The sequence below is a fragment of the Carlito syrichta genome, unplaced genomic scaffold, assembly GCF_000164805.1.
Source record: "Carlito syrichta isolate Samal-C Ts95f unplaced genomic scaffold, Tarsius_syrichta-2.0.1 Scaffold305266, whole genome shotgun sequence".
NCBI lineage: Eukaryota > Metazoa > Chordata > Mammalia > Primates > Tarsiidae > Carlito > Carlito syrichta.
In genome coordinates, this window is record NW_007249362.1 from 41078 (window position 1) to 48072 (window position 6995).

Consider the following 6995-nt stretch of genomic DNA (forward strand, 5'->3'; position numbering starts at 1 on the left):
CCTCCCAAAGGCGTGGGATTACAGGCTGAGCCACTGAGCCCAGCTTCGTCAGTGTTTTTAAGATATACAACCATATCATCTGCAAAAGGGGATAGTTTAACTTCTTCTATTCCTATTTGGATACCCCTGATTTCCTTCTCTTGCCTGCTTGCTCTGGCTAGAACTTTCAACACTATGTTGAACAGGAGGAGTGAGAGTGGGCATCCTTGTCTTGTTCCTGGTCTTAGGGGGAATGTTTCCAGTTTCTACCCATTGAGCAAAATGTTGGCTGTGGGCTTATCATAGATGGCTCTTACTGTTTTGAGGAATGCTACTTCTATGCCTAGGTGCTCAAAGGTTGTCATCAAGAAGGGATGCTGTCTTTGTCAAATGCTTTCTTCTGCATCTAATAATATAATCATGTGGTTCTTGGTTTTACATCTGTTGATGTACTGAATTGCATTTATTGTCCTGTGAATGTTTAACCAGTCCTGCATCCCAGGAATTAAGCCCACCTGGTCATGGTGGATGATCCTTGACATGTGTTGTTGGATCAAATTTCCTAGAATCTTATTGAGAATTTTTGTATCTATGTTCATCAAGGAGAATGGCCTGTAATTCTCTTTCCTTGTTGGATCTTTGTCAGACGTTGCCTCATAATATGAATTGGGTTGCATTTCATCTTCTTTACATGCTGGGAATGCTGGGCATAGTTTCAGTAAGATTGGTATCAGCTTATCCTTTTATCGAAGAATTTTCTGGGAAGTCATCAGATCTGGGGGTTTTTTTTTTTTTGGTGGGTAGATTTCTTATGACTGAATAAATTTCCTGGATTTTATTAGTGTGTTTAGAGTTTCATTTTTTTCTTCCAACCTTGGGAGGTTGTAAAATATTAGAAAGTGCTCCATTTCCTCTAGGTTTTCTAGTTTATTTTCATACAAGTTTTTATAGTAATTTCTCTCTCTCTCTCTCTCTCTCTCTCTCTCTCTCTCTGTCAGTCTGGTCATGGGATGGTCAATTCTCATGTATCTGTTCAAAGAACTAACTTTTGGTCTTGTTGATTCTTTCTATGATATTTTTGTCTTCTATGTCCTGTAACTATGATTTTATCTTGGTGATCTGGATTCTTCTGCTGAAGCTAGGATTTAGGTGATCTTGCTTGCTTTTCCAGCTCGTTTAGGTGTGATGCTAGGCTGTCTACTTGTGATTTTTCTGTTTTCTTGATTTGTGCTTGCAATGCTATGAATTTTCCTCTTAACACTGATTTCATGGCATCTCAGAGATTCTGATAAGATGTGTCTTTGTTTTCATTTGTTTCCAGAAATTTTTTTTGTTTCTGTCTTGATTTCTGTGTTGTTGTTTGGTATTTATGTCTTTGTGTGTTAGGGGAGAATCTTGTTGGTGGTGATATTCATTTTTCATCTACTGTGATCTGAGAAGATGAATGATATTATTAGATCTTTTGAAATTTGCTCATGCTTGATTTATGTCTGAGAATGTGATTGATCTTCGAGTGTGTTCCATGTGTGATGAATAGAATGTATACTCTGTAGTTGTTGGTTGGGGTGTTCTGTAGATATCTATTAAATTCACTTGATCAAGCATTGAGTTGAGGGTTCTGATCTTCTTGTTGGCTTTTTTGCTTCAATGATCTATCTAAAGCTATTAGTGGGAGTATTTGGACCTCCAAATAGGATTGAGAGTCAGTGTCCTCTTTTAGTTTGCTTAGTAGTTGTCTTATAAAACCTAGTGCTCTTGTGTTGGATGCATATACATTTAGGATGTATATTTCTTGCTGGTGGATTGAGTCTGTTATCATTATGTAGTGTTCTTCCATGTCCTTTTTAACTTTTGATAACTTGAAACCTGCCTTGTCTGTTATTAGAATTGCTATACTTGCTTTCTTCTGTTTCCATTCATCTGAAAGATTGTTTTCCAGCCTCCAAGCTTGAGTCTGTGGATATGTTTTGCAGTGAGATGAGTTTCCTGGAGACAGCAGAGTGTTGGGTCGTGTTTCATTTTTTTAATCCAGTTTTCCACTCTATGTCTCTTCAGTGGCATATTTAGTTCATTCACGTGCAAATTGATTATTGATATGTGGGAGTTTATTCCTGTCATAGGGCTCTTAGAGGTTTGTTTTGTTTTCTTTTAAATTTTGCTTTTGTAATTGTGTTTTTATTTGTGTGGGTGCTCTATATGCTCTGCCAACTCTATGTTTTCCTGTATTCTTGTGATGTGCATGGCCGTTGTTGCATGCATATGTGTGTGTGTGTGTGTGTGTGTGTGTGTATGTGTGTGTGTGTCTATGTGTATGTTCAACACTTCCTTCTTAAGTGTCTCCTGAAGGGGTGGTCTGAAGGTTGCATATTCTCTTAGGGACTGGATGTCTGGGAAGGATTTTAATTCTCTGTCACTGATGAAGCTTAGCTTGGCAAAGTAGGAAATTCTTGGTTGGAACAGCTTATCTTTAAGAATCACCCTTGAAATTCCTCAGATAATGATAGTGATTCCAGGACGCTGCTGTTGTGTCTAAGAGGGGGCTTGGTGAAACTCCCTCACTATCCCCACCCTTGGCATTGGGAGTGATCTCTCTGTTTTCATAGAATCTGCGTGGCTGCAGGGGAACAGCTGGAGAGGCAGCTACAGGGTCCTTGCTGATGAGTGGAGAGGGAGACAACCAGGCCTCTGCCTGCAGCAGAGGTGGGAGGTGGGCCATGACACAAGGGGAGGTGTCCCAGGAATAGCAGACAGAGCACTTGGGTGAGAGTCCATGCTCAGGTGGGCCCTGCCTTCATGCTGAGCACCAGCCCTGGAGAACCCCTCCCCTGAATCAGGGAGATACTGGGTCTACCAGGAGTGCCTGACCTCACCTGTCTTCATGTGGAGCACCAGCCATGGAAAATTGCCTCCCACCTCTCCAATCAGGGAAGCACTGAGCCTGCCAGGAGCACCTAGCCTCACCTGTCTACTTCTATGGGACTGTCTTAGTCTCTCATGCTCAGTACTGGGTGACTTCCACACTTCTGGAACTCATCCTCTTTTAATCAGAACCTGGAGGGAAGCAGGGTCATGTCTCTGCCTCAGGCTTGTCAGCCTCAAGCCCACCCACCCAGTGTTAAAGTTGCTGCAATAGCAGAGACCTAAGACAATAGTGGCTTATAGATTGAGCTTCCTCTCCCTCTCATGTGATCTAGAGGATGACCATGGGTACTGGGTGCAGCAACAGAACCTCAACTTTCTAGTGTCCTTCATGGAGGATCCTCCTGGTCCCAGGCAGAGGCTAGACTTCCAGCCCTTACTTCCAAGGCCTGGAGTTAGGATGGAGAGGGCACTGTTCAGCTGAAACTCAGGAAGAAGGATTAGAAAGCATTTTGGGGAGCACTGCATCTTCCAAGGCATGGGTTCCTGCCTGAGGACCCACTTCCTGTGGGTGAATGACCTGGGAATGACTACTCCTCTTCTGGCTGGTCAGAAGTGTGGCCTCAGCCTGGACTTTAACAGCCTGACCTGCCCCAGCATTCCAGAATGGATAACCACTTCTGGGAGACAGCCAGGTGGGGCACTTCTGTGCTCACATCCATGCCCCTCCCACACCCACACCCCCAGGCAGATGCCAGGTGATACTGAGCCCAGAGTCCGCTCAGATCCAGTACAGAACCTTTCAGAGGTGAGGCAGATGTCTCTCAGTGCCCTTGATGGTGGTCCCCAGTGACTTCTGTGAGACCAGGCCCCCTGGGGCATCCTCTCTTTCTTTCTATTCTCCCAGGAGCCCAGCCCCATGTTTGCAAGTGCATAGCTGGGTTCATTTCCCCAACAAGGAGTGTTTCAGTGTGATCCATCATGCACACAGATGACAGGATCTGATCACTGCCTTTCATGGAACTCACGAGCCTGTGCAGGGATGACACCACCAGGCTCCTGGAGCAGAACAGCCTGGCTTTCCCATTCATTTGCAAAACCAGAGTTGCTCATGGCACCAACTCTCATGAGATGACAATCGTGTTCAACCAGGAGGGTCTGAACGCCATCCAGCCATCCTGGTGGTCCAGAATTTAATCAACCACAATGCCATCCTGTACAAGGTGCTTGTGGTTGGTGAGTCCATGGTCCAGCGGCCCTCACTCAAGAACTTCTCAGTGGACACATCAGACAGTGATTCCATCTTCTTCAACTGTTATAATATGTGAAAAGTTACAGTCGTCATTGGTTCTGACTGAGCTGGACAAGATCGAGTGCGTGTTTGTGCTGCTGAGTGACAAGGGTATCTGGGAGCCTTTGTGGGCCCTGCAGAAGGTGCTGGGTATGTCCCTCTTTGGCATCGACATCATCAACAACAACCAGATGGGATAGCATGTATGCCATCATCAACATCAATGCCTTCCCAGGCTATGCGGACATGAGTGAGTTCTTCACAGACCTCCAGAACAACATTGTCACCAACCTGCAGGTTCAGAGCACTGCCACAGGGGATGCAGCCCTGTCCAGGAACAGAAGGCTCCTGGCAGAGCAGGCCAGTGAGCAGACTCATGGCACCGGTCCTGACCACTGTAGCTGATGAACCAGAATGCACCCTGGAAGGCCCAGACCAACGTGGATGGCACCACCAAGCTGCCACACCAGAGATTCAGCTGCACTGCTGGCACGTCACCCAGCTTCCAGTAGCACTGTGTAGCCTCCCTGGCTACCAAGGCCTCCTCCCAGTAGCCTTGGAGCCAGGACTCAGTAGGGCGCAGTGACACCACTGGCCACAGCACCAACAGTGATGCTACTAATAAGAGTTCCCAGTGATGTGGTTCTTGTTTTAGTTTTTAACCTGATTTTCTGAGTCTTTATGCAAATGAGGGCAGTAGTAGGAAACTGCCTGGGGAAGGGGCGCACATCTCATCAACAAGGGTACCTGCATGATGAATATTTGTATACCTAACCCTGCATTGTACTCCGCAATTTTAAAATAAAAAAATTTTAAAAAAGAAATATTTTTAAGGTTAAATATGTATAGAAAAAACAGTGTGATACTAATTAGCTGTGTGACTTGATGAATATTGTTTTAATTTCTCTGAGCCTCAGTTGACACATCTGCAAATAAGATAGGGTTAAATTTGATGATATCTTTCATTTTTGTCTGTTTCTAATATTCTGTGCTTCAATACTACTAAAGATGACATGAAATTTTTCAGAGTATTAAGGGATTGGCAGTAGCTGGAAACTGCCAGGGGAGGCAAGGGGTACATAACATTAATAAGGGTACCTGATCTCAAACCAGGCAATGGGTACCAAAGGGCAGTTCAAACTTTACCTGTATGACAACCACTTGTATACCTAATCCTGATTTGTATTCCACTTCCTTAATCCTTAAAATAAAATTAATTTTAAAAAGAAAGAACAATAAATAAATGAGTGTAGAAAGACCGAGAAGTGTGCCATGTATCCACTTGGTGGCGTCCGCTCACCTCCAAGCTTACTCAACTCTAGGTCTGAATGTGAGGGGGTGTGTGCGTGTAGTTGTTGTGCAGTTTGAGTGCATCGCAGTCTGCTAGTCCCATGGCTACTGTGGTCCTGGCCTCTGGGGACCCCGGAGGGTGCTGGCCATCAACACTGGTGGCTGGCAGTGCTGAATGGTTTCCCTTCTCCACAAGCCTCCCATTCCCGGGCCTGCCCCTTCCTAGTCTCTCTCCCATGAATCGCCTCCAAAGCCTTGGGAGCTCACCCCACCAGTGTGCAGCCATCCCCCAAGCAAGCTCCTGGGGCAGTTCCCTGTGGGAGTCTAGGCTATGGCTTGTGGAAGGGAAGGAAGGAAGCTTCCCGTACAGAGGCCGAGGCCTTGGTTGGCTGCCTAGCGTCCAAGCCTCGGACACACATTCCCCTTGTCCCAGCATGGGACTTCCTTCTCCAGCCAGTACTGCCATTTGAATGAACCTGGGAGGAAAGCTGCCTAGCTGGAGTCCCGGGATGACCTCCCCCGCAGGCTGACCCCACCCAGGTTGATGTCGTCCCAGCCGAGAATTTGTGCTACCATTTTGGTTTGGGGCAAATCAATTCCAAAAGTTTCCTTGCCTCTAATGGGCTGGTTTGATGACCTAACCCGTGGGGTGCTGAGAAGTTGTCCAGGCGGACAGGTGCGGTGCCTCTGTCTGACCTCATGAGGTTTGGGGCCTCTTCCCGGTGGGAGAGGCCACCCACAGGGTTCTCCCTGCTCAAACCTATCTGTCTTCTCCAGCCCTGTGGGCCGACCTCCTCTCCTGTTCTTCTGGTGCTCCAAGCATTGAGTCAGCAGGTGCCAGGAGCTCCCCTCAGACTCACATCATGTGGCACCAGACAGCACCACGCTCTGATCTGAACCCAGGGTTCACCTGGCTGCCCGTTCTGAAAGAGAATGGGGAGACCAGGGAGACGTGAACCATAGTGAGATACGCAGGCTCTGAGGACAGCATGTGTCTCAAGATGCCAGTTTGAAATTGAGAAAAAGGTTTCTCAGCAAGACAGGGGACACGGACAGCACTGTGTCAGGGGTTCCTTCAGCCTGGCCCAGTGGGGCGTGGGGTGTCTCCCTGAGGGAGAAGAGCTGGGCCTATGTGGGGCGGGAGATGCTGTAATCACCTGGCTCTTTTGGAGACTGAGAGCCCAGCAATTAACTATGTTTGCACAACTTGAGTGTTGAACCCTGATTAATGCCTGTATGCTGCCCTTTCAAGTCCCGGGGAAGCAGGAACATGTGGCTGGCCTCTTGCACTGAATGTCTACAAAAAGAAAGACTATTAAAATCAAACTGCAAAAAAAATTAAAAATTGGACTCCTAGCCGAGTTCAGTGGCTCAGCCTGTAATCTCGCACCTTGGGAGGCTGAGATGAGTGGATTGCCTGAGCCCGTGGGTTTGAGACCCGCCTGGGCAACTCGGTGAGACCTCATCTCTACAAATAAATAAAAAAATAAGCCAGGTGTGGTAGCACGTGCCTGTAGTTCCAGCTACTTGGAAGGCTGAGGCGGAACAGCAGGTCGAGGCTGCGGTGGCTGGGAGC

The 6995-nt window shown here is 46.9% G+C and overlaps 1 pseudogene; it reads left to right on the forward strand.

The window, feature by feature from the left end:
* The first annotated feature begins 3819 nt into the window (after positions 1-3819).
* Positions 3820-4683, forward strand: LOC103263798 (annotated as a pseudogene).
* Positions 4684-6995: the final 2312 nt, after the last annotated feature.